This window comes from Adiantum capillus-veneris, chromosome 23, assembly GCF_014529385.1.
Source record: "Adiantum capillus-veneris isolate H3 chromosome 23, ASM1452938v2, whole genome shotgun sequence".
NCBI classification, from domain to species: Eukaryota; Viridiplantae; Streptophyta; class Polypodiopsida; order Polypodiales; family Pteridaceae; genus Adiantum; species Adiantum capillus-veneris.
This window is the reverse complement of record NC_140953.1, coordinates 82,034,416-82,058,467: the sequence shown is the minus strand read 5'-3', so window position 1 is coordinate 82,058,467 and position 24,052 is coordinate 82,034,416. Positions and strand designations below refer to the sequence as shown.

The 24,052-nt window shown below is 43.2% G+C and overlaps 1 pseudogene; it reads right to left on the bottom strand.

Annotated features, from left to right (window-relative positions):
* Positions 1–1,232: 1,232 nt before the first annotated feature.
* LOC147428072 (F-box protein At1g55000 pseudogene) lies at positions 1,233–1,884 on the bottom strand (annotated as a pseudogene).
* Between the last annotated feature and the right edge of the window lie 22,168 nt (positions 1,885–24,052).

The following is a 24,052-nucleotide window of genomic DNA, read 5'->3' as shown; positions in this document are numbered from 1 at the left end:
CAAAATGAGAGGAAAAGCTCCCAAGCTAGCTGGCATAACATGAAAGTTTACTATAACCTTCACGTTAAAGACTTCAACTTCCAAATTCTTGATCATCCCCAAACACTTCACTTTGGCATGGTTTGCTAGTCAAATCCAAAACCCAGAGCTTCCACATGTAATGAGACCCAATCTCTCAACACACAACTGTGTGATCACACAAACTTGAGCACGTCCATCAATGTAGGCCTCTCCCATGCCCACACCTTTATGCCAAGCGTTCACCACAGGAAAAATGTCAGTTAAGTCTCCCCCACAGAAACCACTCTGACTTATCCATGCTTCAACTCTTTCTCTAGATTCACTATTGACTTCCACTGCCTCTTGAGTTTGGGCACCATATTCATCAGCTGTCCAAAAGTACAATCTACTTTCCTCCCAATCAGGTCTTCCTTTAAACTATAAGTTGTTTGGCCTTCTCCCAAAGGTAAATCTACCACTTCAAACTGATAGGCTGTAGCTATGGGGGATGCCACCGGTGAGGTGCCATGGCGAGAAAGGTGGTGCAGCAGAACGAGAGAGGAAGAGAGAGCAGGTCGACACAACAATAAAAAATTATATGCTCTATTGATATGCTTTATAACAACCTTACGTATATATGGAGAGTTTTTTTTTTCATGCAACTGCCATGTAAGACTGAAACTGCAATTGCATGCTATAGAGGCATGTTCCCATGTGGGCTCGACACTGATCTAGGGCTTTGATCTAGGGCTTGGAAAACCTAACAATCCCCCCCTCAAGCCCGAACTAGACAAGAAACTCATGATACCTCGAGTTTTTGGTGTACTCGTCAACCGTAGTTTAAGGTTCTCTCACAAACAAGGATTTCTGGCGTATCCATAACCTGGTTCTAGGTCAGTAACCCCCCTTGAATAGATAGGGTGTAGGCCAAACATTTAGCTACCAAAAATGGAATTTTTGGTTCACTTCCAAACCTTGGGTTTAAGGTGTACCCAGTAACCTCATGAGAAGCGGTAAAAACAAGCTGAGAAGAACTGACAAAAATTGGGAGGTCTTACCACTTATCTATGTGGGAGTGTCTATAACCCGTACAAATGTGTCATGGTAGTAACTGATACCAGATGATAGGCTAAAATAAAGCTTTTGACATTGATATTGACAACATACCGAGTGCTTGAAGCAAATTTTCATGTTTTATGATCGATCAAAAAAGCCTCAGACCAATGTTGAAGTCATGCTAAGCTCAACCAGGTGAGGGAGGAACCTCTCGTGCTTTCACGCTTTAAATCCTCATTGTATTGGGAAAACACTGTTTTGATATCACCACATGCTATTGCCAAGTAGTAGTGTATTGTTGCATCATCCAACTGCAAACTCCTCTTCAAAGAGTCAATAACTCCTTTTCTAATTTTTTTTGTAATGATTGCCTCAGTCCTTGTAGGCTTAGGCGGTTTATCATTCCTCAAATACAATTTGACCACCTTGCGCTTCGCATAAGGATCCACCTCAACGTAGTCAGTCCTTCCTGCTACCATCTTTACATACAAGACTAGAATTAAGAGCCTTTTTTGACTATAAATGCCATGATCACTCATCATGTTATTGAGCCGCATGATACCCCGATTACATGGACTTTATATTGTACTGCGAAGCTCGCCACTGTGTCCTAGCGCTGAACCACATGGGACATTGCAGTCTTTGTTCACGCCAGAAGCTTGTAGATAAGGGGCTTCCAACAACTTATACAAGTTTCCAAGCTTCTTTAAGCCTGTTTGAAAGAACTAAAGCATCACCAGCTATGCAGTTCCAAAGGCGCCAAACACATGCAACACGAGCCAGTGAATCTATTGGTAGTTTCTATAAGATTTGTCTCCATAGAGCCATTGTGCCTGGGCTTCGGTAGCATCAACACCATCCTGGGCTTGCTGAAATCACTACTGTAATCACCGACTTCGTGTTGAAACGCCTATAATTTTGCTTGCGTTATGCAGTGCCTACTAGTGATGTCCACGCTCTTGCCTGCTGTAACGACCGCAGTTGCCGCCTATCAAAACAGTAGCGTGCTGATATGATTTTCTTCCTGCCCGCTTGAGAGCCTGACACTCTGATACCAGATGATAGGCTGCAGCTATGGGGGATGCCGCTGGTGAGGTGCCATGGCGAGAAACGTGTTGCAGCAGAACGAGAGAGGAAGCGAGAGAGAAAGAGAGAGCAGGTTGACACAGCAAGAAAAAATAATACGCTCTATTGGTATGCTTTATAACAACCTTACATATATATGGAGAGTTTTTTTTCTTTATGCAACTGCCATGCAAGACTGAAACTGCAACTGCATGCTATAGGGGCATGTTCCCATGTGGGCTCAACACTGATCTAGGGCTTGGAAACCTAACACAAACCATCTACAAGGTCTTATCTTCCTCTTGGATTTTGCTTCTTCATCCTCTTTCTCTTTCCCTTTATTTTTGCTAGGGCCTGGTGCGACATAGCCTTCCCTCTCTCTTTTGCCTACGGGCAGCACATCTGCTTCTTTCTTTTCAACCCGTACAATATCCACATGACCACTAGAGGTTGAGGCATGATTTTCCTGTTCAGTATCTTAATCTCCCCGTATATCCAATCCATAATCATTATCTCTGTTAGGAATCTGCTGGGGGAGTGGAAACATATCACCTCCCATCCTTGTTGGCTTTGAACAATAAGTACTGATATGACCAAGTTCACCACAATTATAACAGGTAGGGATGAATCTTCTCTATGGTTCAAAACCCCCTTGTCCACAACCCGCATTAGCATAAGGCTGAGCTTCACATGCCTGGGCCATTACTCTACCACATCCACGTCCATGACCACCTCCACCTCCAAGAACACTAAGTCGCAATTCCTGCATCACGGTCATAATGTCTTGCATATTTCATTGTAACCGTTCAGTATTAGCAGCCCTTTGAACATGTTGGCCTCTAGATTTTGCCTGACTTTCCTCCTTTTGGACACCATTACTTGCACAGGGACCGCTTTCCATTCTTTCTTTGTGGCAATAGCAATTGCCTCCTCGAAGGTGAAGGTGTCGGGGGATATGGGTTTGAAACTTAAGCTACGTCAACGTCGGGCTATTGGCTGTGGAAAAATTGAGAGCCAAGAATTGCCGCACTGCACAATAGGGTAGTTAAAATTTACTTAGTAATGCTAACGACAAACAAAAACTGCTTGAAAAATGATAACACCGACGAATTGATGTACAATTATTGCAATAGTGTCATTAACAACACCCGTTAATAAAATCAAATGGTGGTTTAGGAATTTAAACTCCCCTTACAGCTTCTTGCGGGCCATTAACGGCTCCGTCAGTCATCAAAACAGATTAGCTAAACCTAAATTAGCATCGACGAACAAAATTTCTCCTGTGATGGGCTTCCAGATTCAGCCCTACTTAACTTCGTCTGATCTTCTTGAGCCCTCGCTTACCGAGCTTCCTTCAATTTGTTCCTAGCTTAGATCTGAAAGCGAGATCGAGATAGAGAGGTTTCCTTGCTTAATCTCAAGAACAAGAGAAAGAACGGCTTCCTGCTTTCCTTCTTCAAGCACGAGAAATCCGTGTGTTCAATTCGCTTCTTCAGTTCTTCTTCCCTAGCTCTAGCACTAGAGAGAGAGTTTGCCTGTCTTGCCTATGCCACAACTCATTGAGTTCCCTTTTTCCTCCTTAGTCTCCCACAATACCCTTCTCTTGCTTCAAAGTCCCGAGAGAGAGAGAGAGAGAGAGAGAGAGAGAGAGAGAGAGAGAGAGAGAGAGAGAGAGAGAGAGAGAGAGAGAGAGAGAGAGAGAGAGAGAGAGAGAGAGAGAGAGAGAGAGAGAGAGAGAGAGAGAGAGAGAGAGAGAGAGAGAGAGAGAGAGAGAGAGAGAGAGAGAGAGAGAGAGAGAGAGAGAGAGAGAGAGAGAGAGAGAGAGTCTCCCCTTCTTCCTTGGTTAAGCACGAGAGAGATTGAGTCTCCTTCTTCCTCCTCTTGCATTTGTTGGAGAATGAGAGAGATAATACCCTCATTTTGCTTGCCCAAGAGCGAGAGAGAGAGAAAGCCTAGCTTCCCCTTGCTCTTGCCCAAGAGCTCCCTTCCTTGCTCTCCCGCTTCACCACCTCACCCTTCATGTCCTTGAAATCGAGAGAGAGAGATTGAGAGAGAGATATATCGAGCTTTAGAACGAGAGCGAGAGAGAGAGAGAGAGATTCTCCTTGCCACTTCTAGCTCGTCACCTCCTTGCCCTCCCCCTTGCTCTCACGTTCTCTTCCCTTGCATGCTCCAAACAACTCTTTCTATTAATAGCCTCCCCCTCCCTTAGCAATAACGGCGCTGTCGTTGCATAAAAATCCTCTCTTGATGATGCGGCAGCCCGGTTTTTGCATCTCCGCCAAATCGCACGGAATCGGCACCAAATGACCCGCATTGGCCTGCGGGAGCTTCTGATTTCACCATGAGAGCACCCTTGCCTTCTTCTACCTCGCACGAGATTTCTACTTCCTCCCTCGCCACGTGTGCTGCGTGCTCATGCCATGTCTTCCTTTTTTTCCCCTTTGTCTACACTAAAACCCCTTATTTTTAAAAAGGGACGGCCACCCATTGTGTACCTTTGGGCGGCCTTTTGGTGGGCCTTTGGGCGGCTTGCTTTCCTCGACCCCTAAGCTTCATAAAAGCACCACATTTGGTATACATATCGGGCAAAGCAGTGCCTAGCACATCATTCGACATACACATTGACCAAGCATTGCCAAGCACAAAATATTCAGTATTTTTCTTTTTAATGACAATATTATGGTGAAATTTATTGCTCATATTAGCTTCTTAGTGCCATACACCTTCAAGTTGGCATAGGTGATTGCATTCGTCGGAAAGCATTCCCTTTGCACTTGGTGAAAATATCCCAGAGATTCTTACCGCAACCATGTTGAGCGTTCCCCGCAATCATTGCATTCCAAGAGACGACATTCTGGACACGAAGCTCTTCAAAAACCTTATGTGCTTCCGTATGGGCACCACATTTAACATATTTGACTTCCAAAGCATGTGTGTCTCCATTATCCATCTGGCATACAACAACTAAAGGACTACCAAGCAGGACATCGGTTTTTGGCATTCCCTGGTTGAAGCTCAAAAATTCCCAGATGGCACACCGATCGAGTGGACCAGACTGGTATGGAATCGGGCCCCGATAAATCTTTAACGGCCAATATCTTGGTAACCCTAACTCCGATCACTAATCTAAAAAGACCGATGCGCTCCACAAAGTGAGCACTTCAGGCCATGCATTCATTTCATTTCTGTCCCCTCAACTGCACTTGCCCAATCCGGTACGGATTTGCAATTGACTCAAATTTCAAGCTGCCATAACTTTTTCACCGTAGCTCCAATTGACGAGCTGTAAAGACATGCCGGTAGAGAACTTCAAGCACTACAATTCTAGATCATAAACTATCATCTATGCTCACTTCTAGCATACTCCTTTTTAGCATCATTAAAGAATTTGTTGGCCCTTTAACGCCGCATCTGGCATACATTTAGCATTAAACTTGGCCTGCTACCAGGCCTTAAACACTGTTCATTAATCAAGAAATCTTCAAATAAGCTTGACGTGCATTTTATGGTATCTTTCTTAGCATGGGAGTGGAGCTACACGACATCCACCCCCTCTGAACCTGCACAGGCTCTAGTCTGTGCCAACTGCACTTAAGAAGCATCATCAAGAGCATTATCATCCTCACCGTCTGATGCATACATAGCATTATCCTTTGGAGATTGATCTGTGTTGAAATCTTCAATATTAATCTCACCTTCTTGTTGCTTAAACACTTAACTATTTTTCTTGCAATAGGTACCTTGAGCTCAGTGCCATCAAGCTCACATAACTTATAGGTCGCATTATCATAAACATGAAGTACTACATATGGGCCAAACCATCATTTAACCATCTTCCACATAGCAATGTACTGGTTCTCCAGGTTGTTGTCATATACAAGGACCCAATCCCCATTATTAATAACATGAGGTTGTAGTTTGTGCTTACCATCAAATACTGCTTTATTCTTTAACCTTGCCTCCTTAAGCTTTACTTTAGCCTGTTCAATATCTTCTTGACGCCTTTCAAGTTGGCGAATGTTCAAAGCAAGCAAATCTTCTATAGAAATTAATTCTTTCCATGGCATTACAGTCCAAGAAATAATCGCTTTTTCTGTAGGCATAATGGGTTTTTGCCCATACATTAGCTCAAATGGCATAAAACGTGTAACAAAACTATGTGTAGTTCGATCGGCCCATAAAGCAAATAGTAGGAGTTTAGGCCAATCACCAATATGTCCCTGGCATGCCTTTGCTAAAGCTTTACCATTACCCTCTAGATTGTATGATGTAGTGAGAGCCAATTTAATGCCCAAGCGAGCAAAGAAATCCCGAGCTTCATTTACATCCATATCTCCTCTATCAGCAGTAATTTTACCAACACATCCATACGTGGAAATCACATCTTCAAGCAAGAACTTCATACTCAACTGGTAGTTTTGGTACGCAAAGCTATGCCTTCAACCTGGCTAGTACAATCTTCTCTGGCAAGAACAATATACCTCATCTACCACACTGCTACTACTGGCATTGTAATAAGATCCACGACCCACAATTTTCATGTAGATATGAATATGTATAGAACTTCAAGCCAACATCATCACTCGTGGTAAGCATCTCTTCTTCATCTTCAGATCTAGCCCTTGATAACATATTTGCAACAGGATTATCTCTTCCTGCAATATGAAAAAATTCAGGGTTAAGAGACTTAATATAGGCTATCCATTGTAGCATAACAATATCCGGAGTAGAGCAGTTTGTAATCATCCCTATCACTGGCAAGCAATCTGTCTCTACCACGACTGAAGCTCCAATAAAGTACTCTTTATTAGACCTTAGAGTCACAGGTTAAGAGAAAAATTTGGGGTGTTGCTACTGGTAGCCTCTTTGGTGAGCATTGAGCACTTTTGCTCCAAATTGAACTGCATACATGTGCCCTTCTTCATCATCCTAACCTATAGCCCATCCAATACCTATTGGGCTAGTGTCAACTGTTAAAATTACTGGCCTTCCACATTTTTTAGTCGGCTTTCCTCAGAGTAGTAGCCTCAAGAAGCATTTTCTTTAACTTCTTGATGGCTTGCATGTGAACTTCTTCCCAAACAAATCTTTTACCTTTTCTCAACAGTTGATAAAGCATTTCTGCAACATGAGCAAAATGTGGCAGCCAAATAAGATAGAATACACATGCACCCAGAAATTGTCGAACTTCAGTAACCAAAGAGCACGTTTCCTTTATGTTTTGAATAGCTTCAACTTTAGTCGGACTTGGCCTTCTACCTTGTGGACTGCACATATGCCCCACAATTAGAACCTCTTTAGCACCAAAAGTTGATTTTTTCTTTGAAAGTGTTAAGCTAACTTCTTCAAGCCTGGACAAGATAGCATCACAGTCAGCAATATGTTGAGCAACAATATGTTGGCACCCCCTCTGATCTTCTACCTCATTTTTTGAGCCTTCCTCACGTCCTTTAATTGATAGATGATCAATGAAAGTCATAGTAACATGAGGAATAAAGTCCCTTAATAACTTATTCATGCCGTTCATCATATGAGCTACTGAATTAGTAGCACCTTGTGGCAGAGTGCACATCCTTACCAACCTGAGAGGTGTACGCATCGTAGTAAGATCTCTACTCTCCAAAGCTAACTAAAACTGATCATATCTAGAGTAAAGATCACCCATAGAATAAATGGATCTACTTGCAAAGGCCTCAGCAAACTCATCCATGATTGGGACAGTACCCACATTGCGGATTGTTACCTTATTAACCGGTTGCATGTCCTGTATGAATCTTAAAGTACCATTTTTCTTTGGAATAGTGAACCATCCATTGGAGTATGGCACACATGATGGCTCCAAAATTCCCATTTGTATCTTCTCATTAAGCAAATTGATAAGCTTTGGCAAGTGAGCTTTAAGAATTGGACATGTCCATTGAGTGCACTTTAACAACTTTAGTTCCACTTTGTAATCTATTTTTCCTGATATCCTCGAGCTCTGACATAGTGTCAACATAAGAAATCTCTTTGAAAATTCTTGAAATCACATCATCTGGTTCAAGCACATCATATCCCTGCAATTCACTTTGAATACTTGAAATATATTGTTTCTCCCATTTAGGTAAATCATTAAATTTTCTGTAAGATACTGAACCCTCACATGTCAATCCCAAAAATCGTGAAGAGAAGGTTTCTCTTTGCAAGAACTTCTCCTCACTTGTACCACCATAGTCCCGCATTATAGTGGCACCTCAAGAAAGTCTTGAGAAAATCTTTGTTCTTTGAACTCTTTGCGTATCTTTGGCATTGGACAATCACGTAACTATCTTTGTTCCTAGCATGGTCAACACATACAATTAAAAATTGAACCGCTTTCTTACCATCTTGGCTACGAACCCTGGCATAGGCCGAGCCATCATCAAGCACCTTGGTTTCCATTCACATAGTCATAATGTAGGGCTGTCCTAAAATCAATGGATAGGAGGAATGCTCTTGTATAAAGAAGTTTTGCTCATCACAGACATCCCCAATAGTTACCTTGGCATTTGCACATGCACCATAAAGATCACCTGGAAGCATGTTGGGAACTTGAATCCGCCACCCGTGGTCCACATCAATAGGCCACTTCCCCTTCTGGTGCAAATTATTCGCCATCAAATTGATTTCCGAACCATGGTCTATAAGGTCTAAGACCGGCTCCTCAATGTTGCCAAGCTTTACCATAGTTTCAGTCGTTGCTCTTGCCCAATGTGTCCTTGAAAAGTGACTCTTGGGTATAGTTTCTTCGTCTTCCCCATCATTAAAATGCATGTTTCGTACCTTGAGTACAACCGGGTTTGAAACCACCATAGGCTTTGACTCTTCTTCTTCAAGATCTGCTAAATATTCTTCATAATCATCCAAAATTGCTTCAATGTGTCAAACCACTTGGATCTTAACTAATTCTGGCTCTTGCTTGCTCGGTATCTGTCACTTCCTTTTTATAATGTTGATGATCTCCTCATGGAACTTGCACTTGGCAATTCCCAAAATATCCCCAATGTAAGCTCCACTTTACTATTCAAGATACACTCCTCAAAAACCTTCTTCAGTTCTGTAGGAAATTTAATATTAGATTTAAGTTTATACGAGGGTCCCTTAGGCTTACCTTGCTTTTTGTCCTTCGGAGCCTCCTCCATAACCACTTCAGAAGTAGGCTTAGGGGCAGGCCCTTCTTTTTTCTTGCTGCTAAATCTCGTTGGCCTTTTTGATGACCCAACAACCTCTTCATCCTTTTTTGATTCTCTTCCACCATAGCTTCATTGGCTTGAGATTTAGCAATATATGCATATATCAAAAGAGAATATGCTGGATCGGTCCACCTAGTAGTTTCTCAAATTGAATTCCCTACCTGTCGTAACTTCCCATACATTACCTTACCTGCTTTTGCTGTCTTTAAAGCATACGGCCATAGTTGGCCCTTTGCACCTGTACCTTCATCATCTCCCTTACCACAAACCTACAGCCCATATGTAGCTGCTTTTACAAGAGCAAAATTATGCTGTATTTCTTCCACTAGCTTCTTCATGCCACCCCTACCAAAGTTTAAGCGAAGCATCTCTCTTGTTGCCCTGAGATGAATCTTCTTGTCTTTCCAAAAAACCACATTCTTCTTGTAAGCTTCATCAAACTCATCACACTCTTTGACATACCTATGGTCTTCACAATCGCACCACATGCATCAATTATCCCAATTTTTTACGTGGTGACTGCTGTTACTTGGGTTCGGAAGTAGATGCTTTTGCAGCTAACCCTTCAAATTTAACAGTTTTGAAATTCGAATTTAGCTCTTGAATACCTTTTACCAGATCATCGATAACAGGCCCCTCCACCTTGGGTACCGTGTCGAGGGTGATTTCTCTTTAATCTCTTATTCATCACATCATCTATTACCTTGACCACGATCTGCTTGTTAACTCGCTTCTGTCGTTTTACAATCATATTCACCACTTCAACGACTATTTTCCAATTTGATGTCAACCCCACTTCTCTTGCCGGGTCCTCCAATAATTGCACCAAATTCTTTTGAAGTCATGGATTAGCAGCTTGAATAAACAATTCCACCTTTTGATCCTTCAAAGAACGTTGTTCTACTGATGACAACTGATCAAAACTTCTTTTCCAATTCTCTTAACAATTCTTGTGCATATAAATTTTTCCTCTTCTTCTACACCCACTTCATAAAACTCTGTCTGGTCATCCTCTAAGTGTCTTCCAAAAAATATTCCTCTTGCAACACCTTCTTGAAGTCTTGCCAATTTGGTCCTTGAGCTGCCTAAATTTCTTTAATCCGGGCGTTAAGTTCTAGCACTGCAATCAAATAAAATCCTTCCACTGGGTTCGGGTCTTCAATTCCATTATCTTTCATAGACTGCTCATAAAGATTGCAAAATTTTGAAATATATTGGCCTTCAAATTGCTACAACTTCTCTGTAACAGTTTGCCAAGCTTTACAAATCCGCTCTTGCAGATTATGTTGCTGTTGAGTGTCTTGTTGTTGCTGCATGTACATTGCAAACTGCTGCATGGCTGCCTCTTGCGGTGTAGACATAGGCTTCAACTATTCTTCCACCCCGGCTTGGTTTCGCGTCGGGTTCACCAGGTTGTCAGGGGATATGGGTTCAAAACTTGAGCCAGGTCAACGGCGTCGGGCTGCTGGGGCTGTAGGAAAATTGAGAGCCAAGAATTGCCACACCGCACAATAGGGTAGTTAAAATTTACTTAGTACTGCTAACGACGCACAAAAATCATTTGAAAATTGATAACACCGACGAACTGATGCACAATTATCGAAGCAGTGCCATTAACAACACTTGTTAATTAAATCAAATGATGGTTTAGGAGTTTAAACTACCCTTATAGCTTCTTTTAGGACGTTAACGGCTCCATCAGTCATCAAAACAGATCAATTAAACCTAAATTGGCGTCAACAAACAAAATTTCTCCTGTGATGGACTTCCAGATTCAGCCCTACTTAACTTTGTCTGATCTGCTTGAGCCCTCGCTTACCGAGCTTCCTTCAATTTGTTCTTAGCTTAGATTTGAAAGCGAGATCGAGATAGAGAGGTTTCCTTGCTTAATCTCAAGAACAAGAGAAAGAACGGCTTCCTGATTTCCTTCTTCAAGCACGAGAAATCCGTGTGTTCAATTCGCTTCTTCAGTTCTTCTTCCCTAGCTCAAGCATGAAAGAGAGAGAGATTGCATGTCTTGCCTATGCAACACCTCGTTGAGTTCCCTTTTTTCTCCTTAGTCTCCCACAAATACCCTTATCTTGCTTCAAAGTCCAGAGAGAGAGAGAGAGAGAGAGAGAGAGAGAGAGAGAGAGAGAGAGAGAGAGAGAGAGAGAGAGAGAGAGAGAGAGAGAGAGAGAGAGATTCTCCTTGTTTCTTCCAGCTCATCCCCTTCTTGCCCTCCCGACCTTGCTCTCACGTTCTCTTCCCTTGCATGCTCCAAAAAACTCTTTCTATTAATAGCCTCCCCCTCCCTTAGCAACAACGGCGCCGTCGTTGCATAAAAATCCTCTCTTGATGACATGGCAGCCCGATTTTCTCATCTCCACCAAATTGCACGGAATCAGCACCAAATGACCCGCACTGGTCTACTGGGAGCTTCCCATTTCACCACCGAGAGCACCCCCGCCTTCTCCTGCCTCGCGGGAGCTTTCTACTTCCTCCCTCGCCGCCTGTGCTTCCTGCTCATGCCATGCGTTCCTTTTTCCCCCCTTTGTCCACACTAAAGCCCCTTATTGTTAGAAATGGGCGGCCACCCTTTGTGTACTTTGGGTAGCCATGCCCTGTTGGGCGGTCGGCTTTCCTCGGCTCCTAAGCTTCATAAAGGCACCACATTTGGTATACATATTGGGCAAAATAGTGCCTAGCACATCATTCAGCATACACGTTGACCAAGCATTGCCAAGCACAACATTCAACTTTTTTTTTTTTTTAATGACAATATTATCGTGAATTTTATTGCTCATATCATCTTCTTAGTGCCATACGCCTTCAAGTTGCAAGCATAGGTGATTGCATTTGCCGGAAAGCATTCCCTTTGCACTCGATGAAAATATCCCAGAGCTTCCTACTACAACCGTGTTGGGCATTCCCCACAATCATTGCATTCCAAGAGATAACATTCCGGACACAAAGCTCTTCAAAACCTTATGTGCTTCTGTACGACACCACATTTAGCATATTTAACCTCCAAAGAATGTGTGTCTCCATTAGCCATCTGGCATACAGCTCAACTAAAGCACTATCAAACACGACATCAATTTCCGGCATTCCCTAGTTGAAGCTCAAAAATTCCCAGATGGCACACCGACTGAGCGGACCAGACTAGTAGAGAACCTGCCCTCGGTGAATATTTAACGGCCAATATCTTGGTAACCGTAACTTTGAATCACTGATCTGAAAAGACCCATGCACTCCACAAAGTGAGGACTTCAAGACCATGCATTCATTTCATTTTTGTCCCCTCAGTTGCAGTTGCCTAATCTGGTATGGATCTGCAACTGATTGAAGCTTCAAACTGCCATAACTTTTTCACCATAGCTCCAATCGATGAGCCGTAAAGACATGCCGATAGAGCACTTTAAGTGCTACAATTCTAGATCATAAACTACCATCTGTGCTCACTTCAAGCATACTCTTTTTTAGCACCATTAAAGCATCTATTGGCCCTTTAAAGCCGCATCTAGCATACATTTAGCATTTAACTTGGCCTGTTACCAAGCCTTGAACACTGCTCTTAATCAAGTAATCTTCAAATAATCTTGACGTGCATTTATATGGTATCTTTCTTAGCATGGGAGCGGAGCTGCACGACAACGGGCCTTTTCTGCTCAACTTTGAACTTCAGACTTTCTTTTAAGTTTTCCACAAAACAGTCCTTCTTTAATTTGGATGGAGGATCTCATTTTCCAAAGATCGGGCCCATTTATCCCATAAATGGGTGAACTGCATGACAAAATCATCAACACTTTGATTAGCCTTCTGAGTGTACCCCAAAATTTCATGCCAAACTTGATCAGACACTTCAATGGATTTGTACTGTGCCAGGAAATCTTGCTTCACATGATTGTAGTTCAAAACCACCCCTGGAGTTTGTGCTTGCACCAACTCTTCATGATTGTGTAGCCAAACTTTTGCCTCATCCTGTAAACTATATTGCAGCAACCACAACAATATAGTTTGTCTAGTATATTTCACAGTAAGCAATTGACTCCCAATAAAAGTTGGTGCATTCTCATTAGGCCATCCATGAAACTGTGGGAACTCGTCTGACATATTTGATTGCCACAAAAACACTTACATGTGACGTCGAAAGCTCAAGGGATGTTGATGGATCACTCCAGTACCTAATCCACCTCACACTGGGTAGCCCGGTCCCCAATGCTTGGCTTCACAAAACCTCACAACCCTCCATAGGCTGCAATTCAATTATACGACTACCTCAAGTGCTGCCCACAATTTGCACATACATAGGTGGTTGTCCATAAGGACCCACATCCCCTTTACATTCTCTACTTGCAAAATAGACATATTTCGCAAGAATTGGAGCATGGGAGCACTTTCTCCTTTGTGGCGGCACCAAAACAATTGTGAGCGGGATGAAAACACACACAACACCTCTATAACGACCCGACACACACTCTTGGGAAGATACACACACACACACTAGGGGCACCACTCGGCTTACACAACACACCTGGCCGAGACAGGGAACACACCTATGGAGTGAGAGGAGAGAGACTATCCACTTGCCCACTCCACACACGCGCGCGCACACACACACACACACACACACACACACACACACACACACACACACACACACACACACACACACACACACACACCCAAAAAACTCAGCTCAAAAGAGGGGAACTTCTGATAATTAGATACAAATGAGCTTGGGCCAACACCAAGGGGCAAATAGCTCACACAAAATGGGTAAAATATACCAGATACAATCACAAATTGGAGAAGAAGCTTCGCTCATAGGAGAAACTTACACATCCAAAAAAGCAGAAAAACAGTGAGGAATTTGGCAAAATGGACAGCGCCATCGCGTCCGAAACAGCCCAAAACCCCAGTCTACAATGTCAAAGTGCTCAAATCCGACCTCGGATGAGCAGTTTATGGCCAAAACAGGCTCCAAAAACCCCAAAAACACACCTGCGGCTGTTCCTCATCTCTTCTCCACGTTTTTCCTGGTCTTCTCTCTGTTTTTTTAGTTCCCACACTTAGCTTTATTAGTTGGGCACCCTTGGCCTTTTAGATGACCTCAAACGGACCCCGAACAGGCCAAAAACTGACCTCGCAGTGCATAGTTGTCACCTTTTTGCATCATCCGCACACCTGGCACTCATTTCTTTTCAATAATACGTCTCGCCACCACGTGAAGGGCCCCCAAAAGATGGTCCTCATGATGACCTTTCTGCATAACTCTCACAAGAAAACACCCACGTTGTGTCCGTATTCATCCACATGCAACTATTGACCCCGTTCGGCCTCCTGACGCCACTAGATGCCATCTGATGCACCTGCTTACCTCATGTCGTCGGCCCGTGGATAGCTTCCTCGAGAAGTTTTATGCGCTAACAACTCCTCTTTATTATAGAAAAAACACAGTGGTACTGGTAATAGTGAAAATCGATGCACTATGTATACCTTGTCCTACCTGTACACATGTGGGCCCCACATAACCACCTGACTCTGGAAAATGGGTAATCCTTTATTCGATGCACCATGCATGGGTATGTACATATACGCAATCCCTTGCTCTAAAAAACTCCTGACATAATTTGCCCATCCCCTAGCCTGCTAGATCATTCATGATCAGCAACAGCAGAAAGCGATATGAGACTCGCAGCGTCACAAGTCTCCTCATCCTTCACCAACACTCCTTGATCCACAGACAGCTCATCTTGCTCCACCATCATCAATCTAGCATGATACAATTTAAGACGCAATCCATTTACCCTTGACTTATGTAGAACACCATCCAGGTTAGCCAGCTGATATGTGCCATTAGGAAAACACTCCACTAGCTTGAAAGGGCCTTCCCACTTAATTTGAAACTTCTTTTGGAAGGTGTTGTCCAGTTTACTGTTGTAGCGCAAAACCAAGTCATGTTTCTTGATACCCTTACTTTTGACCTTTTCATTTATCTTTGCCAAAGCCTTATTTTGCATCTGCCCATAATGCTCCAATGCGCTCATCCTATCCATCTGAACCTCTTGTAACTGCAAGAGCCTCTCTTTGAATGCATCACTAGGCGGCCCAAGCAACTTCTCTAACATCTTGACCGCAGGAAACTCTACCTCCACAGGCAATAGTGCTTCCTTTCCATACACCAAATGAAATGGAGTAAACCCTGTACCTGTCTTCACTGAAGTACGGTAAGCCCATAATGCACTAGGCAATTCCAAATCCCAATTCTTTCCTTGGTGCTCTGTCACTTTAGAAAGAATTTGTACCAACTCACCATTGAATCTTTCATTTAAGCCATTACACTGCGGGTAATAAGGAGTGGTATGCTGGTGCCTAATCTTCATCTTTGCGCATAAGAAGTCTAGCAGTTTAGCTCTAAATCCTGGCCCCTTATCTGAAAGTAGCTCTAATGGCACCCCAAACTTGCAACATATTTCATCATACACAAATTTTGCCACATCCTTTGCAGTGATCTGTTTTACTGCTATAGCCTCTGCCCATCTAGAGAGATAGTCCACTGCCGTCAAGATATAGCTTTTGCCCCTGCTTGTGATAGGTAACGGGCCTATTGCATCAATCCCCCACTTTTCAAACACATCAAACGCCATAATGGTTTTTCGTAGCTCTGGCTTCAACACTCTCTTCCCAAATGCTTGACACCTATTGCAAGACCTACACCAATGGTGAACATCCTTGTGCAAACTAGGCCATACATACCCCTCTTGCAAAATCTTATGCAAGGTGATCTTTAGAGCAAAATGGCCACCACATGCGCCTTCATGATTCTCTTCCAACACTCTGTAAAGCTCCTCCCGCCAAGGTACACGTCTCAACACGAGATCAGCCCCTTTCATGTATAAGACATCACCAATCAATTTGTACCTGTATGCTCTACGCACACAGCCATACTTCTTAGACTTCTGAATCTCCTTTGGAATGATTCCTGTTAGCAAAAACCCCTCTTCTTGAGCCAAACTTTCTCGGCCATGATAAAGAGGTAAAGTGGTCCTCAACACAAATAGCTCCCCAATCATGCCTTGAGCTGCTTCATGTGCCTCTCCATTTAGAGCACGTTCAATGTGTCTCATGCTCCATGCTTCGAACTTTTTTAACAGGACTTTAATTCTGAAACACATTTCCTTCAATGAGCTGTTCTTGCTCTTCCACACACCCAACACTTGCTTCAGTATTAACAAGGCATCACCTTTTATGCTCAACCTTCGAACCCCATGCTTCAAACAAATGTGTAATCCGGCTTCCAAAGTAGCATATTCAGCCTCATTGTTACTATGAGCATCCAATTTGAACCCTCTCTTGCATACTAGCTTCCCCTCTGGATCATAAAGTGCTATACCCCCTGAATCTGCATCATGGCTCTTTCTGTATGAACCATCAAAGAACAACACATGTGCATTGCTGATCTGTGGCACTTCTTCAACTACCTTTCTCACCACATGTTCCTTAACAATAAGGGGCTTCTCCTTGTAGGTCAACAAATCAGCTAGGGTAGCCCTTGTACTGTCTTCCACTAGAAAAGAGAACTCAAACTCTTGCAGCTCAATTACCCATTTCTTCACCACATTTGACATGTTAGTACCATTAATTAACTGTGGCAAAAAGAAATAACTCGTCAAGAAAACAAAAGGTCGTGGTAGCAAGTAATGACGAAATCGTCAACAAGCAAATATTACACTGACCATCACTAGCTCTACTTCCGAGAACTTTCTCTCTGCTACCAACTTCACTCGAGTTGCACAATACACTGGCCTCATATAATGGCTGCCCTTCCCCTTTTGCAATAGCATGGTTCCAATGGCATCCTCCCCTACTGATGGATTTACATAAAACACTTGCTCCCAATCAGGAGCCTGCATGGATGACAACCCCCCTAACACCTCTTTCACCTCTTGAAACACTTCTTCACACTTGTCATCCCATTGCAATGGATCATGCTTTGGCACTTGTGTAATGGATAAAGGAGCTGTGAAGACAATGGAATAAACCATGCCATGTACTTCACTTTGTGTATAAAGGTTGCCAATTGCTTTGTACTCGTAGGTGATGGAAGAAGAATAATAGACTTAACCTTGTCTGGATCAGCCTCAATGCCATTTTCTGACACCATATGGCCCAATAACTTCACCCTTGGCTGTGCTAGATGACATTTATTTGGATTTAGTTGTCCTCCACATTCATCATATCGAGCCAATACCATCTGCAACTTCTCATGGTGTTCAACCCTACTGCTATAGACACAGAATTCATCCATAAAAGCTTTAACACAACTACCAATGAATGGTTCCAACACCCAATTTGCTCTCTCTTGATAGAAGGAAGGTCCATTTGACAACCCAAACGGCAATACTGTATAGCAATATCAGCCCCATGGTGTAATAAAAGTTGTCTTTGTGCGGTCTTTAAGAGCAATCTTCTATTGAAAATAGCCTGAAAAACCATCACACACACTGTACCTCTCATAACCCGCCACTGAATCCAAGATCTGATCGATGAATGGAAGAGGATATGGGTTCTTCTTAGTGGCTGCATTTAAGGGTTTAAAATCTACACAAATTCTCCACTTCCCATCCTTCTTTGGACTGACTACAACTGGACTCACCCATTCTGTGGTCTCCACAGGGACTATGAACCCTGCCTTCAATAACTTGTCCACCTCTTCTCGCAAGGCTTCCATTTGCTCTTGAACCATCCTTCTTAGCCTTTGCCGCACTGGTTTAGCACCTTCTTTCAACTCTATATGCATCTCTTCACCCTTGAACCCTCTGATCTCTTCATATGAAGTAATGAACAAATCAGGAAAACTAGCCAGCATTTGCAAATATATCTCCTTCTCCATAGTTGAGAGGTCTCCACTGATCATTTGTGTCATCAATTCCTGCTTCTTTGACAATTCAACCTTGGTTTGCATCAGCCCTTCAATCACTTCATAAGGCCCTTCACTTTCATCTTCAACTTCATTCGCAAATGCAACTAAACCAAACTCCTGGATTTATTTATCCATCAAAAGAAATGCAACATCAGCATCCTCATCACTGCTGGTAGTGTTATCACTGTGATCATCTGTCACCGTGGAATAGTCTTCATCACTAGACTCATCCTCATCTTCATAAAGCTCCTCTAATCGTTTCCTTGTGTCCATATTGTATAGCTTCTTGGCACCTGTCTTTCCATAGAGGCTAATCGTACCATGTCGCCAATCTTGAACAACTCCCACTGCATGTAACCATGGTCTACCCAATATAATAGGATATGCTCCCAACCCCGTTGGCATCACATGAAAATCAACCACTGTATTTGCATCATACGCCTCCACTTCTAAGCTCTTTACAACACCCAAACATTTTACTTTTTGATGGTTTGCCAATCTGATCCGAAACCCTGACACCCCAGTCACTGTAAGACCCATCTTCTCAACGCATGAGTGTGTTATCACACATATTTGGGCCCCGACATCAACATAGCCTTGTCCTAAATTTTTCCTTTTGTGCCACACATCTACTATTGGACAGATATCTGGTAGCTCGTCCATTGCCAACACCTTCACTGAACGTCTCTCTGGCTCTTTCTCCATTGGGTTAACCATCCTCTTCCACTGTCGCTTTAGCTTAGGGACCATCTCTATAAGCTGCCCAAAAGTAACATCTGCCTTCCTGCTTGTCAGATCCTCCTGCCCATCCCCTAGTGGAAAATCTGAAACATGAAACTTTCGACGAGCTCTCCTTTTCCTCTTGTCCTTGACATCCTCACCTTCATGACTCTTTCCCTTCTTCTTACTAGGACTTGGGGAACTTCTTCCTTGTCCTCTGTCGTCCTCTTTCCAATAGGCATCACTAATAAATCCTCTAGATTTGATGCCTTCTCTAAGCTAACCACACTTAACACTTTTGTCTTTCCCTTTTCCTCCTGGGTTAATCCACTGGTTCCTTCATCTCCCTTAATTTCGATGCCATAATCATTTGACCTAGTTAGCACCTGTCTTGGCAATGGATACATGTCTCCCCCCATCCTTGGTGGCTTATTACATTGTGGGCTGATGTGGCCCAACTCTCCACAATTATAACATGTGGGCGTCTGCCTCCAGAACCTACCATTATTTTGTCCAACACCATTCCTAGGTCTTTCTTCACCTCCTGGTTGATTTGCAAACCTCCCTCGACCTCGATTATGTCCCACCTGACCTAGCATGTTTAGGCTGAGATTCTTCATTAAATCTACCACTTGCCTCATGTCTTGCCTTAGCCTATCATCTTGCACTGATGTAGTGACCATTGCTGGCATAACTTGAGGAGTAACAACAACCACTGGTTCATGATGAACCCTTGGCATGCGACCTTGTAAAGAGTCAATAGGCTGAAATTCAGACCTCATGGGCAAAGACTCCACCCCTAACTGGCTCATTTTCCTTAACTTCCACTCTTTGTTCCTGGCCACCTCTAGTGCATCTTCATATGTCCTAGGCTTCTTTAGCTCCACTCTCCAACATATATTCTCCCAAAGACCAGCCAAAAACTTGTCCTTCTTCATCATGTCAGGTGCGGGTACTTGTGGTGCTAAGGCCTTGCACATCTGCTCCCATGCCAATGAGAACTTACGTATGTACGCATCTACTGGCTCACCTTCCTTTTGCACTAAAGCCTGTACTTCTTGCCACACTTTGTCAGGATCTTCTATCTTCACAAACTCCACTTCCAATCCATACCTTAGATTGTCCCAACTCAATCTTACGGGTGGATCAGCCACACACAACTCTTCTTCAAATGCTTTGGACCAAACTCGTGCATCACTCTTCAAACAAATCTGGAGAAGGCGTAACATCTGTGCAGGGTCATGAATCTAGTTTCTAATGCAGGCAATCTCCATCTTTTCCAAAAAATCTTCCACATCTTCATCACTTCTTCCATGAAACTCCGAATAAGAGAAAGCCATGGCTACCCAAGTTACAATGCTTTGAGAACCCCTTTGAACACACGTGCAAGAACCCAAAACTTTTACTGACTCAATTCTCAGAAACTTCAATGGAGCTCAACTTTAGATAAGGACAAACACATGCACATCAAATGAGTTTTCATAGTTGATCATCGGAATTACAACAGGAAAAGGACATTCCAAGATCTCTCGTAATCTTCTTGGCCCGAACATAAAGACTATGCGCTGCTGGAAAAATCTTCCTGGACACATGAACATTTATCTGGATTCTTTGAGTTGAATGAAATGGAGTGAATTGAGGGCCATTTTGATCATCCATTAAAGTCAACCATGAAGCTCCCAAGAAAGCACACCTGTCTTATCCTCTGATTTTGCCAAAACTTCATGAGCATAACAGCATAAATGGCTCAAAAGACCCAAAGACCAGCCATCATAACTTGGAAAAATTTTGACAGAGTTTCCCCAGAAGTAGAGTAGTGTGAACCCAAAATATAGACTATATATGTATGCATAAACTGTCAACAATAGAACCCGAGCATCAAATAGGACTCACTAGTACATAGCCTATGGCGAGGTCACAAAAAGGGTGTTCCAGCTACTTGTATCACCGAAAGGATCTCCACATTTGAGAATCCCCCAGCTCAATAAAACCTCACGCTATCGACCCTCACACGAAGGCTAATGCAAATCGCGTATAGTCAAGTCTCAGAAATGACTATCTTCTAGACCAAGTCTCAGAAATGGCTGGGAATTCCAAATAAAACCAAGTATGGCTCCACAAATGCGTACAATGGCAGTTTCCACAAGTAACGTACAATCCAACAGACAATGCGCTCAAACAGCCGCCAAATGATGCATACCCACGGCAACTGCAAGTGACATCACTGCTAGTATATCACTGTACTCTAGCTACCTGTACCTGTGTGAATCAAATGTACCTGTACTGTCCCTGTAACCTGTAACCTGTAACCTGTAATCCCGAATCTCGAAGCTTGAAGCTCGAAGCAGAAGATACTCGAAGAAGATCCTCCGTGGGGGCGCCAAAAGAATGTGAGCGGGATGAAAACACACACAGCGCCTCTATAACGACTTGACACACACTCTTGGGAAGATACACACACACACACACACACTAGGGGCACCACTCGGCTTACACAACACACCTGGCCGAGACAGGGAACACACCTATGGAGTGAGAGGAGAGAGACTATCCACTTGTCCACTCCACACAGAGAGACACACACACACACACACACACCCAAAAAACTCAGCTCAAAAGAGGGGAACTTCTGATAATTAGATACAAATGAGCTTGGGCCAACACCAAGGGGCAAATAGCTCACACAAAATGGGTAAAATATACCAGATACAATCACAAATTGGAGAAGAAGCTTCGCTCATTGGAGAAACTTACACAGCCAAAATAGCAGAAAAGCAATGAGTAATTTGGCATAATGGACAACGCCATCGCGTCCGGAATGGCCCAAAACCCCAGTCTACAATGTCAAAGTGCTCAAATCCGACCTCGGATGAGCAGTTTACGACCAAAACAGGCTCCAAAAACCCCAAAAACACACCTGCGACTGTTCCTCCTCTCTTCTCCATGTTTTTTCTGGTCTTCTCTCTGTTTTTTCAGTTCCCACACTTAGCTTTATTAGTTGGGCACCCTTGGCCTTTTAGATGACCTCAAACGGACCCCGAACAAGCCAAAAACTGACCTCGTAGTGCATAGTTGTCAGCTTTTTGCATCATCCGCACACCTGGCACTCATTTCTTTTCAATAATGTGTCTCGCCACCACGTGAAGTGGCCCCAAAATATGGTCCTCATGATGAACTTTTTGCATAACTCTCACAAGAAAACACCCACGTTGTGTCTGTATTCATCCACGTGCAAATATTGACCCCGTTCGGCCTCCTGACGCCACTAGATGCCATCTGACGCACCTGCTTACCTCATGTCGTCGGCCCGTGGATAGATTCTTCGAGAAGTTTTACGTGCGAACAACTCCTCTTTATTATACAGTGGTATTGGTAATAGTGAAAATCGATGCACTATGTACACCCTGTCCTACCTGTACACATGTGGGCCCCACATAACCACCTGGCTCTGGAAAATGGGCAATCCTTTATTCGATGCACCATGCATGGGTATGTGCATATGCGCAATCCCTTGCTCCAAAAAACTTCTGACAGCGTGCAATCAAGAAGGAAAATGAATGCCTCTATAACCTTGCACGAGCCACACCGTCGGAAGGAAGAACTATTGCACAACTGAAAACACCTGTGGTAAACACCTATAGAGATTTATGCAAAACCCTTCAAGCATGGAACACACTCAAGATTAGGAGAAACAAGGGACATCATGATGAATCTTGTCTTGTGGAGATGTCTGTAGAGTATCCATAGACAAAAAATAGAAGAAGGATGAAAGAGTCATGGCCGCTCGAAGTCTGCACTCTTTCTTGCTAAAAAATAAGCTCTATGGAAGTTGTGCAAGTGTTAGCTATTAAATGGGGTTTTATTATCTTTTATCCCCAATATTTTTCTCTCTTCTTAGCTGATAAGGATCTATCTCAAGGCAGCTTTTAATTGGTTCAATTTTGGCCTTTTTTGGGTGAAAAATGAGATGTCGGTGACCCTTTGATCAAGGAATGGGGTGGGGGCAAGAGGCCGGGGACCAAAAAAAGTGGCCAGGCGCCTGTCCAGGCAGTGTGAATAGGAAAAATGCACCATCTCTCTCCCCATGAGCCCATGAGCTCCCATAGCCAAGCCTTGAGAGAGCTCCTCTCACCTTTGATACCCTATAGTGGGCACCCAATGTGCCCTATATACCCCCCAGTTTCCCTTTTCCTCTTCTCATGTGGGATAATCACCATGACTCATGAAACTCTCATCAATCTTCCCAACTTACCATTAGTTCTCAGCTTCTCCTCTAAGCAGGAGGACTTATTGGACAATCTCCCCCGAGGCATACCTTGCTGCTTCGGTCACCGAATGACGCACCATAACACACGGCCCGAAGCCCATCACCTCGACTATCTCTAGAAATGTAAAACTTAAACATTTCTAATTTTAGACCCCCAAGTTGGCCCAGTTTCCCTTGTTATAGGCACCCGCAATCACCTTCTAAGTTGAGACCGCCCGCTTTGGATGCTCGCATGTGCTCAATAGAAGGCTTTCTATGATCCCATTTTTCATATGGAGTAATAGACTACAAAGCTTTTGTAGGACACCTGTTTAGTACATACGTGGCACACATGATGGCCTCAAGAAAAAACATATCCGGAAAAGATTAACTTTGGAGCATACATCATGCCATTTTTGTAAACTGACCTATTTTTCCTCTCAACAACACCATTTTGATGAGGTGTATAAGGCACTGTAGATTAGTGTTTTATCCCACGACTAGCCTGAAATGCATTAAGTTCATGAGACATATACTCCCCCCCTCGATTAGAACGAAGGGTGTCCATAGTACATTTTGAGAGATTTTCAGCCATAGCCAAAAAAAATTTGAAGCACATAAATACTTTGGACTTTGACTTAAGCTGATACACCCATGCATGCCTCGAGTAATCATCAATAAAAGTCACGAAGTAAAGGTAATTTTCGGATGGAGTTTGCATGGGTCCACAAACATCACTATGCACAAGGTGCAACCTATATGTGGCCCTAACTGAAACATCCTTTGGAAACTTTGAACGCTATATCTTACCCAAAATACTACCTTCACAAACATGTTTGACAA